Raw genomic sequence first — 11,519 nt, 5'->3', positions numbered from 1 at the left:
TGCTAAAAAGGAACTTCTTAATTTCAATGCAGTGCATTACTGGAGAGTTAAATAAATCAGTTCAATTTCATTTTAATCACTCATCTTGATCTGTTTGTGAATGAGTTCCAAGAAACTTTGTTAATTCTTCCTCCTTCCTGAGCTCATTTTGATGAGAAATGCCACATGTTCGGAGGATGACTAACTGTCCAATGGGGCCAAGCAGTTCATTTGCAACAATTATGCATGCGGCATGATTCATTAATTTTTTGTTCCAAGTTGAATTTAATGACTTTTGTATCAGTTTATTCTTAGGGAAGACACATTTTTCTCTAGAAACAAACATCTACAGTAAAAATATTAGTGAAGCAGCAGTGGTGGTAGGGTGTTGCACCGTGTTAGCCATTATGGATGCAATGAGAAGTCAAGCAAAATAACACCATTTATTGGCTAACTGAACAAATTACAATATGCAAGCTTTTGAGGCAACTTGGGCCCCTTCTTCAAGGAGTTTTTATTCAGATTATAAATTGCCTGAAGAAGGGGCATGAGTTACCTCGAAAGCCTGCATATTGCAATCTGTTCAGTTAGCCAATAACAACAACAACAACATTTATTTATATAGCACATTTTCATACAGAAAAGTAGTTCAAAGTGCTTTACATAATGGAGAAAAGAAAAATAAAAGACAAAGTAAGAAATTAAAATAAGACAATATTAGTTAACATAGAATAAGAGTAAGGTCCGATGGTCAGGGAGGACAGAAAAAATTAAAAAAAACTCCAGCTGGCTGGAGAAAAAAATAAAATCTGCAGGGGTTCCAGGCCACGAGACCGCCCAGTCTCCTCTGGACATTCTACCTAACATAAATGAAATAGTCCTCTTTGTATTTAGGGTTCTCACGGAAGGACTTGATGATGATGGTAATGCAGACTTCTGGCTTTTAATCCATAACTGTTGGAACATCATGGTGCTTTGAGTAGATGGTGGTGGCACCACCACCACAAAGAAGCCGGAAAAAGAAACAGAAGAGAGAGTAGGGGTTAGTACGGATTTTAGAGCCACCATGAATAGTTATAATAATGAATTGGATATACAGAATATCAGGATTAAATTAAAGTGAAGTTATGAGAAAGCCAAGTTAAAATAATGTGTTTTCAGCAGTTTTTTAAAGTGCTCCACTGTATTAGCCTGGCGAATTCCTATTGGCAGGCTATTCCAGATTTTAGGTGCATAACAGCAGAAGGCCGCCTCACCACTTCTTTTAAGTTTTGCTCTTGGAATTCTAAGGAGACACTCATTTGAGGATCTAAGGTTACGATTTGGAATATAAGACGTCAGACATTCCGATATATAAGATGGGGCAAGATTATTTAAGGCTTTATGAACCATAAGTAGAATTTTAAAGTCAATCCTGAATGACACAGGTAACCAGTGTAGTGACATCAAAATTGGAGAAATGTGCTCGGATTTTCTTTTCCTAGTTAGGATTCTAGCAGCTGCATTCTGCACTAGTTGCAAACGATTTATGTCTTTTTTGGGTAGTCCTGAGAGGAGTGCGTTACAGTAATCTAGTCAACTGTAAACTAATTTTTCAGCATCTTTCAATGATATAAGAGGTCTAACTTTTGCTATGTTTCTTAAGTGAAAAAATGCTGTCCTAGTGGTCTGATGAATATGCGATTTAAAATTCAGATTACAGTCAACTGTTACCCCTAAGCTTTTTACCTCCGTTTTGACTTTTAATCCTAATGCATCCAGTTTATTTCTAATAGCCTCATTGTATTCATTATTGCCTATCACTAAAATTTCAGTTTTCTCTTTATTTAGCTTTAGAAAATTACTATTCATCCATTCAGAAATACAAGTAAGACATTTGTGTTAGTGACTCAAGAGAATCGGGGTCATCAGGTGCAATTGATAAATACAGCTGTGTGTCATCAGCATAGCTGTGGTAGCTCACGTTATGCCCTGAGATAATCTGACCTAACAGAAGCATGTAGATTGAGAAGAGCAGCGGACCCAGAATAGAGCCTTGTGGAACGCCATATAGGATATCATGTGTCTTTGAGTTGTAATTACCACAAAGAATTTTCTCCCTGCCAGGTAGGATTCAAACCAATTTAAGACACTGCCAGAGAGGCCCACCCATTGACTAAGGCGATTTGTAAGAATATTATGATCAATGGTGTCAAATGCGCCACTCAGATCTAAGAGGATGAGAACAGATAAATGGCCTCTGTCTGCATTTACCCGCAAGTCATTTACTACTTTAACGAGTGCCGTTTCTGTGCTGTGATTTGTTCTAAAACCTGACTGAAATTTATCAAGAATAGCATATTTATTGAAGTGCTCATTTAACTGCATAATGACTGCCTTCTCTAGAATTTTACTTAAGAAAGGCAGGTTAGAGATGGGTCTAAAATTTTCAAGACCAGAGGGGTAAAGATTATTTTTCTTCAGCAGGGGTTTAACTACAGCAGTCTTAAGACAGTCTGGGAAGACCCCCGTATCTAATGACAAATTTACTATGTCAGGAATATTATCAATTAACACGCCCGATACTTCTTTGAAAAAACTTGTTGGTATTGGGTCAAGGACGCAGGTGGAGGGTTTCAATTGAGAAATTATTTTATGTAAATCAGGTAAATCTATCCTGGTGAAAGAATTTAATTTGTTTGCAACGGAGTACTGGGGTTTAGGGGGATCCTCAGTGTTGGGGAGATATACTATGTTATTTCTAATATCATTAATTTTTTGATTGAAAAAACAGCAATAGCCTCACAGGTTTTACTGGAAGTACTTTGGAGGCATTCCTTTGAGTTACCTGGGTTTAGCAAACGATCAATCGTCGAGAATAAGACTCTGGGATTACTAGCATTGTTTTTTGTAATTTTAGAGAAATAGCAGCGCCTCTCAAGATGGACTGTGTTATTGTATTCTGTTATTTTAACTTTTAATATTTCATAAAGGATAGTAAGTTTAGTCTTCCTCCAGTTACGCTCAGCTCTACGGCATGTTCTCTTTAAATCAGACACTCTTTGGGTCTTCCATGGTATAACAATGCCAGAAGATTTTTTAACTGTCTTTTCAATTGCAACTATGTCAACAGCAGCTCTCACTTTAGTATTAAATCTTTCCACCTTACTATTTACATTATCCTTGCTATTATAGTTGGCACTATAAACGGATTGCTTGCTTAGAATGTTTGTAAGTTTTAAGGCTGCTGATGAGTCAAAGAAGCGTTTTATAACAATATGCTTCTCATGAATGTTTTCTATCAATATTTCTATATTAAATAGTAGAAGAAAATGGTCTGATAGACCCGTATCAATGACCTGTTTTACATCAACTTTTAGTCCTTTAGTAATTACTAAGTCTAACATATGACCTGCTTTATGTGTAGGCTGATTAACGAGCTGTCTCAAGTCAAAAGAGTCCAGAAGGTTCATGAATTCTTTTACTTTTTGGTCACACTGATTATCTATATGAAAGTTAAAGTCACCAACTATTAAGAGTGTGTCATAGTTCGTAATTAAAATTGACATTAAGTCAGAGAATTCCTCAAAGAAAGACGTGTTAAATTTAGGAGGTCTATATACAGATAATACTAGAATGTGAGAATCTCCATAAAAAACAATGGCGAGATACTCAAAGGACTTGAATTTACCAAAACTGACATCTTTACACTTTAACCGGCTTGAGTAAATGTTTGCCAAGCCGCCGTCTCTTTTTCCTTGGTGATCCGCACGAGTAAAACTGTAAGAGGTGTCATTTTGCTTGACTTCTCATTGAAACAGTAGTGCTAATCACTACTCCACTGTGGCACCCTCAGTGCAGATCAGAGCTCTCAGATTCACATCCTGGAGAGTTACAGTGCACTCTTAAAAACAGCGGTTGTTCAATGACACTTTACTGGGTTTTGTGGTCCTTGTAGACCCACTCTCTTTCTGGAAACTTCATATGGATTGTTCTTTATGGAACTATGCCATTGTTCTGGAGTACCACGTTGGCACCTTTATTTTTAAGACTGTAACTACTGACTTTTATTCAAATAATTTCATAGTTAGAAGCCAAACATCTTGTTAATGGGCTGTATCATTTAATTTATATTCAAATGTACTTCTATATTAATGAGAAAATGAACTAAATATTTTGCAGATCATGACAAATTAATATTTCTGAATGACTTATTATCTGTTGTTTGTTTCCTAAAAGATACCTAATGGAAGATAAATGGGAGCAAGTCAACTTATCCAGCAATGGCCACTGTATTCTTACAGCCTGCTTTAATTTGTTTGGTAGTTGGTTAAGACACAAGGACAAACAAGGACTCAAAATCTTACTAAGCAAGCAAAGTAAAACCAGTACAAAAGGAGTGTGCAGGCTTGATACCAGTGCACTAAACACTTTCGGCTATGGAAAAGCATAGGACAAATGGACCTGTGATGGACATTTATTAAGCTAGAAAGACTGAGTGGTACAGAGCAGTGGCATGAAATACCTAATTATAACAAGTAAGCATCTAGGAATGTTTTTCTCTTGACCTGCAGTATTTTCTGTCTTATGAATGAAAAGAACAACTACCAGTAACTTTACAAACCACAGGACATGCTGCAGCAATTCAGTGAAATGCCACCTTCTGCTTACCTTTAACTCTACTTAGCAGTCTATGTTCAGGTGAGAAGAAGAACAGAATTAAGGTCAAGGATGAATCTGGAAATACCCACCCTATGGCAAATGCAAGATCTGTATCTTTCCACAGTTTTCTACTGAAAAGCTACATTCCAGCAGCACTATGCAAGTCCCAAAGAATAAATGTCCTACATTGTTACTCAATTTTTAAAGATCTCTTAGAGTAGGAGTGAATTTAATGGTACATTTGCAGGATAGCCCTTGGAATCTCATTGTGCAGACAGCGCCTAATGCTGTCACCTTTTTGACAGGCAGCTTCATGCAATACAGGCTTTGTAACATTTGGTAAAGGGGATAAATTGTGGTTACAGGCTTCTGTTATAAGAGCGGAAATAAAGACGTAACTGATACATTTGAAATGTGCATACTCTTTTAAAGTAAAGTCAAGCAAAGAGAAAAGGTGTTAAAAGCAAATATGGAGTTAATGGGTCTGCCAAAATTCAGAAACAAACACGGGTGAAATTTTCACCTGCCTGTTCCAAAAACACGTTTTTTTATAGCAATGGTCCCCAACTTTTTCTATGCCCTGCAAACTTATAAAATGTTTGATTTACATGAATACCCCTAACAAAAGTAATATTACATCTAAAGATAAAGAAGTCAAATTTCTCATTTTTGAAGCACAAATTGAACCACATACAGTACTACTGGTGAATTAAATGAACTAAAAAAAAATATGTTTTTAACTCAGTGCATAAAATGTTAATATAAATTAAGCAATTTACCTTTATAAATCTCCATAATCTTGTCGATGTATATCCCTTGAAGCTTAGACACTCAGTTGACAATCAGGTAGGAGTATTCTGTAAAGCATCATACACCAGGAGGAAATGACACCCGATCAATGGGATTTGGGTATTAGTGACCCCCATGAAGGAACTGGTGTCGGAGCACCACTAAGCAATGAAACACAGTCGACGAGCTTTGCCCCCCAATAATACCTGCACTGCAGTTCAAAAGCAAATGCACCACACAGTTAAAACTGCTGCGCTACTGCCAGGACCGCCAGCAGGAGAGATGGATGGAGTGTAAGCACCAGGTGTTATATCCAGTTTTGTCCCCCACTTTCCCTCCCCGGCAAAAATGTCAATTAAACCTTGAAATCAGTGATGTTTCATAATCAGGGTTTGCACACTAGACCTCGCTGTTCTCTATTGCTCCAAATTCCATTCTCTTGAAAAAAGTTATTTACCTTTATGAACACTCCGCTCACAGCAAGGAACTCGTGAGAACGCGCATTTCTGCAGCTCATTCGCAGGTGATAATTGAGTGTGCAATGCTTGATTTTTTTCATCATTGCACAGGAGCACTAATAAATAACCTACAAAATATGGCACACTGCAAGATACCGATTGCACCACAATAAACTCAGACAATTCACCGCACTCAGTTTTGGTGAATCGCGAGGCAGCCTTCCTCTTTGTCACACCCTTGAAATGCCATTTCACACCCCCTGGGGGTGTGGGAACCCTAGGTTGGAAACCCCTGCTTTATAGGGTTTAGAGTGTCATTATTGTCATGCGTTGTCATGTGTACAGAGTGCTGTAAAACTGTAACTTGCATGTGTTCATTAACATACAACATGTCACCCCTCATCTCCTTCTTCAATGATAAAAAAGGAACAGAGTCAAAAGGTTAATCTCTCGATTTACCAGTTGATTTACATCTCTACCCTCACCTATGGTCATGAGTTTTGGGAAATGAGTAAAAGAACAAGGTCATGGGCACAAGTGGCTGAAATGAGCTTTCTCCGAACAGTGGCTGGGTTCTCCCTTAGAGATATGGTGAGAAGATAAGCTGCGGATCCTCCGCATCGAGAGGAGGTGTGACAGGCATGACCAGCTGGGAGAAGACCCCAGGAAAGACACTAAGCTCACTGGGAGGATTATATCTCTCAGGTGGCCATGGGAACACCTAAGGATTTTAAAGTATAAGATTGCAAGTGTGGCTGGGAAAAAGAATGCTTAGACTATTGCTTCTGTAACCTGAACTTGGATGAGTGGTGGAAAATGTATGAATGAATGTCACCACTCTCCAGTGTGATCATTTGTGAGTAGAATTATCTTACCTGGGAACTTCTGTTTTCCTTACCTGAAAAATCTAATCAATTCTCTAACTGAAACAAACAGAAAACGAATACAATAATAACGCAGGGAGCTGTTAAATTACAAGAAACCGGTAAACTAAAGGATGAAAACTTAAGGACAAGATAAATAAAAGTGAAAAAATAAATACATCCAAAAATGTTCTAGTTTTTTTCATGATGAACAGCATCATGGTATTGCATGACAAAGCTGTCACAAGAGATTACAGATAAATGGTAGTGTTCCGTTGTAAAAATGACTAGTTAAGGTACCATTAATGACATAAGAGAAAATAATCCTTCATTTTAGAAAGTTGATTGCCATGCAGTCCAGAATGCCAAAGTGACTAAGCAGGTTGGCTTAAATCTATAATTATGTGTGTTTGAATGGCTGATTTATGACATATAGACATCATTTAACTTGATGTTTGAGTAAGCGCAAGAGCACAAGAGGATGTATAGGTGGTTACAAGGCAGTGGTGTTGCAGAAATCATCTGGTAAAAGTTCTTTTGTATGGGCTAATACTGGTATGTATTCACAATCTGAACTGTTCATGTGACTTTCCATACATGCTGTAAGGTATTATGAGGTATCCAGCTTGGCTTCTCAGAGCTTTACAGTGAATTCCCAAAACCACTGCAGTTTTAAGAATGGTGTTGGTTTTTATTTTTGACTTCAAGTGTGCATAATACAATGAAATTCACACTTGTATGTCTCCTCAGAATAGTGACAATAATACAATACCAACAAAAACACATACACAAAAAAGTATATGCAGAGAATACAACATATATGTACAATGAGGATATGTGTGTAAGAACAGGTACTGCATTCATTATTATGACTGTCTGTTCAATAACCTTACAACCTGAAGACACTTATTGCCTGTGAATCTACTGTTTCAAATGTGAGTTTGTCAGAAGGGAGGAGTGAAAACATGCCAATGCAGAAAGGCTCAAGTGTTTAGTAGTACAGTTTGCCCTTTTAAGGCAGTGTATATCGTAGATGTCCTGAACAGTAGGTAGCTGGGTGTGGTAATACTGTATTCTGCAGTGCTTTACATTCTTCAAGCTGAGCACATCCTCCCTTGAAGATGGACTCCACTGTGCACCTGCACAAGTTAGTAAGGATAGATGGAGAACTCTGGTGTCTATGCAAATAAAGGTTTCTGGCGAGCTTTCTTGCCAAAACCCTAAATGTGCTGTTGCTGTTTCAGTTCACCAGTGATGGTCTCTCTAGAAGAAGTAAGGCTGCTCTCAACAGCACTCCCCGCTCCAAATGGGAATGTGATTTGCTTCCTGAAGTCCATAACCATCCCATTGGTTTGGCTAACATTAAGGAAGAGATTTTTTCCTTGTACCTCTAAATATAAACCTATTCTCTGTAAGTGGTCTTACCATGTTGGTGATCAGGCCTACACTGGTAGTGTCACTGCAAATTTAATGATGGAGTTGAGGATCAGCATGAAGGAAGTGATGCCTCCACCCTGCACATACTGGGGTCTTTCAGTTAGGAATAACAAAATCAAGTTTTAGAGTGTGACACTAGGACAGTTGTCACCATGGATGGTACTGCAGTGTTAAATGCTGAGATGTTGTCTATAAACTGTGCTCTGGCATAGCAGTTTTAATTACCCAGATGTGTCCAGACAGTATGAAGTACAAGGAATATGTGATGCTATGTAGACTGGTTTTGAATAGCTACAGTACAACTTGAAGCTGGTCCCAACTATCTGGTCTGTTTAATGTTTTCTAGCGCCAGTCTGAGAAGGCATTTAATGGAAATAGGAGTGTCTGCTAAAGGTCTGTAGTCATGATGACAGTGAAGGGCAGTGACAGTATGTCTCTGCCAAAGGAAAAAACAACAGGTAAAAGTAATTCTCATGCTGAAACAAAAATTTAAAAAGGGTCAGAGACTCGAAGCTTCAGCTGTACTGCCTTTATCCTTTAGTGAAGTGGTCACTGGGACAGTCCACTTTTGTTTACTTTGGCAAAGAAGTAAATTTTTCTTTTTGAAGTGGACAGGAACCATATATTGCAATTGTACATTGTACTAACTAGTAAATGGTACAGAAAACAATACTACTTATAGAAAAATGCAAAGAGTGCAATATTCAAATGCCTCAGTCATATACCCCAAACATTCCATCTGCTCATGGTAATGCCAAAACTTGTCAGTCTAGATTTTGATGCTGTTGTGGCATCTTGCTGATCCATTTCAGGTGTGTTCAAAAATTATAACAAAAGCAGCTACTGTGATAGATATGTCTGGCCAGTGGTTCGATTTTGCTAAAATTTTGCACATTTATTCTTTAAGGAAATTTAGTATAAAAATGCATTTCTTCTGGGTTGCATATGTCACTAGTGTAACAATGCCTACGCTAGATTTTAAGCATTGGGCATAAACAAGTGCATTTAGCAGGGATGTTCTGAGATAGCTGGAACTTGAGTTTGTGGATTTCATTGCCTGAACAAATCTGAACAAGATATCTGAAACATGGAAGAAATAGACATTCATTTTCTTAACCAACACTTTCCATTTTAGGGCCATGAGAAGTCATTTTTATGTCAGCAGCTTTGGCCATAATGCAAAAACCAACTGTGAGGAGGATTCAAAGTCCAGTGCAGAATGCACTTACCACATTTGTGGGATATGAGAGGAAGCCAGATTAACTCTTTCAGGGCTGATGTCGACTTTTGTCAAAAGGAGGAGTTGACGATGGTAACCAACTGTAAAGTGTGACAAGTACCAACTGTTATGTTTTAGTTGGATTCTCATTGCTAGAAGGAAAGTTAGCTTCATTGGTTTGACCGAGATTTCCTGCGCTCGTGTGAGTAGTAAGGTGCAAACAACGGCAAAAATGGAACTGACATCTGGCAAGAGATCAACGCAAATGCGTAAAGCAAAATACTCTGCAGATGACATTGTGCCTGTTATCTCTGAACTGGACTATGACTTGTTGGACTCCGATTTTGATACAAGTGATCGAAAACGAATGTGAGGTTCCAGCTTCAGCTGACTGGTCCCCAGCTAGTCGTGGTGCTGACAATGTTCACCAGGAGGACTGCCATTTAACAATGATAAGAGGTAGAAATGACATTGCAATGCACTGAGACCGTGATCGTTGGTGCTGCCACCCCAGCCTCGTGAAGACAGCCTGGCAGCAAACCTGCCGCCCATTCTTGTCAAACTGGCAGCCGCAGCATGCAGCAACAAACGTTTTATGTTGATTTCTGTGTGAAACCATTGCTTTTCAGAAACTATGTTTTTTGGAAAAAATATTCAGCCCTCAAAGAGTTAAGTGAGAAAACGTAGGTGGACACGGGAACTGAAGACCTGCATGTGGAGTTGTGAGGCCAGATATCTAACCATTGCACCACCATCCCACCCTCAAAAATTTAGATCAGTCCATCCATTTTTAAGTCCACTGTCATGATTGTGGGGACATGCAATTCTCACTGTGAAGACAAACAACGACTGGATTTTCTTTGTGTACTTTAAGCTTCAGTGTTAAAGAAGTACCAACATATGAATAACTTTCTCAAACGTGCTTAATCCAATTCAGATTCTTTGGGGCTGGCACCTATAATTTAATTAATTAATTAAACAGCCCTTAACCTTCAAAAGGCTCCCCACTAGACTCTCAGATCTTGACTCATGGGAAAACCCAAAGGAGGCCCCTTCAGTCTTTAATAGTATATCTGAGTAACACTATGCGAAAATCAGGGAAGGTTCTAAAACCCTGATATCCGCATATCCTTACAATGCCCTGTTACAGGGCTATAAAATAACAAGCTCTGTATTCAATTGTCAGCCACACAAGGAGTTCCTCAAGGTTCTCTCCTTGACCCTCTGCTGTTCTGTTTGTACTCACCTCCTCTTGACCATATTATATGTACAGTAGCTTTGGACTGGATTATCATTTTTAAGCAGATGACACTCAGATCTATTTCAATATTTAAAGTGTAGAGAAAAGCCAAGCAAAATGACACCTTTTATTGGCTAACTAAAAAGATTACAATATGCAAGGTTTCGAGGCAACTCAGGCCCCTTCTTCAGGCAATCTTGCTCACAACTTGTCTCTGCAAAATTAAAACCAGGATGGAACATACTGTAATTCTTAAACTACATCAAAACTGAAATCCTGGTAATTGGCACTAAAGCTAAGCATTCCTTTTTAATTATCCATGGTTATGATATCATCAGACCCTTTTTCTTCTGCTATTTATCTCGGTGTCATTTCTGATTCCTCCCTTTCTTATTTTACTCACATAAATCACATTAACAAACATTCTTACTTCCACCTAACAAAAACATATCCGTTGTTCACTCCCTCCTCTCCTCTCTGATGCCGAGAAACTTGTTCATGCGTTAATTACATCCCACATCGACAACTCCCTACTGGCAGGTGCCCCTTGTGATCTTATATCACAGCTCGAGTTGGTACAAAACTCTGCTGCAAGAGTCCTTACACAGACAACTATGAGCACATTATCACTTTTAAATTTCCGTGAAGCACTTTGAGCATGGGAAAGGCGCTGTATAAAAAAAATATTAGCAGTAGTACTAGTAATTTAACTCGAGGGTGTCACTCCTTGAAAACACCCGACGAGAACCCCTTGAAACCCACTGGAGCTCGTAGGCCGTGAATTTTCGCAATACAGTGGTGTGCGCGCTACGTGTGACAAAACTCATCCAGATTCAGTTTCAGAGGAATCGCGCCGTGCGAGCAAACTGGAGTCATGTAGTCAAAAAGGAGGC

This window comes from Erpetoichthys calabaricus, chromosome 1 (assembly GCF_900747795.2).
Source record: "Erpetoichthys calabaricus chromosome 1, fErpCal1.3, whole genome shotgun sequence".
Lineage (NCBI taxonomy): Eukaryota > Metazoa > Chordata > Cladistia > Polypteriformes > Polypteridae > Erpetoichthys > Erpetoichthys calabaricus.
This window is presented reverse-complemented; position numbering follows the sequence as displayed.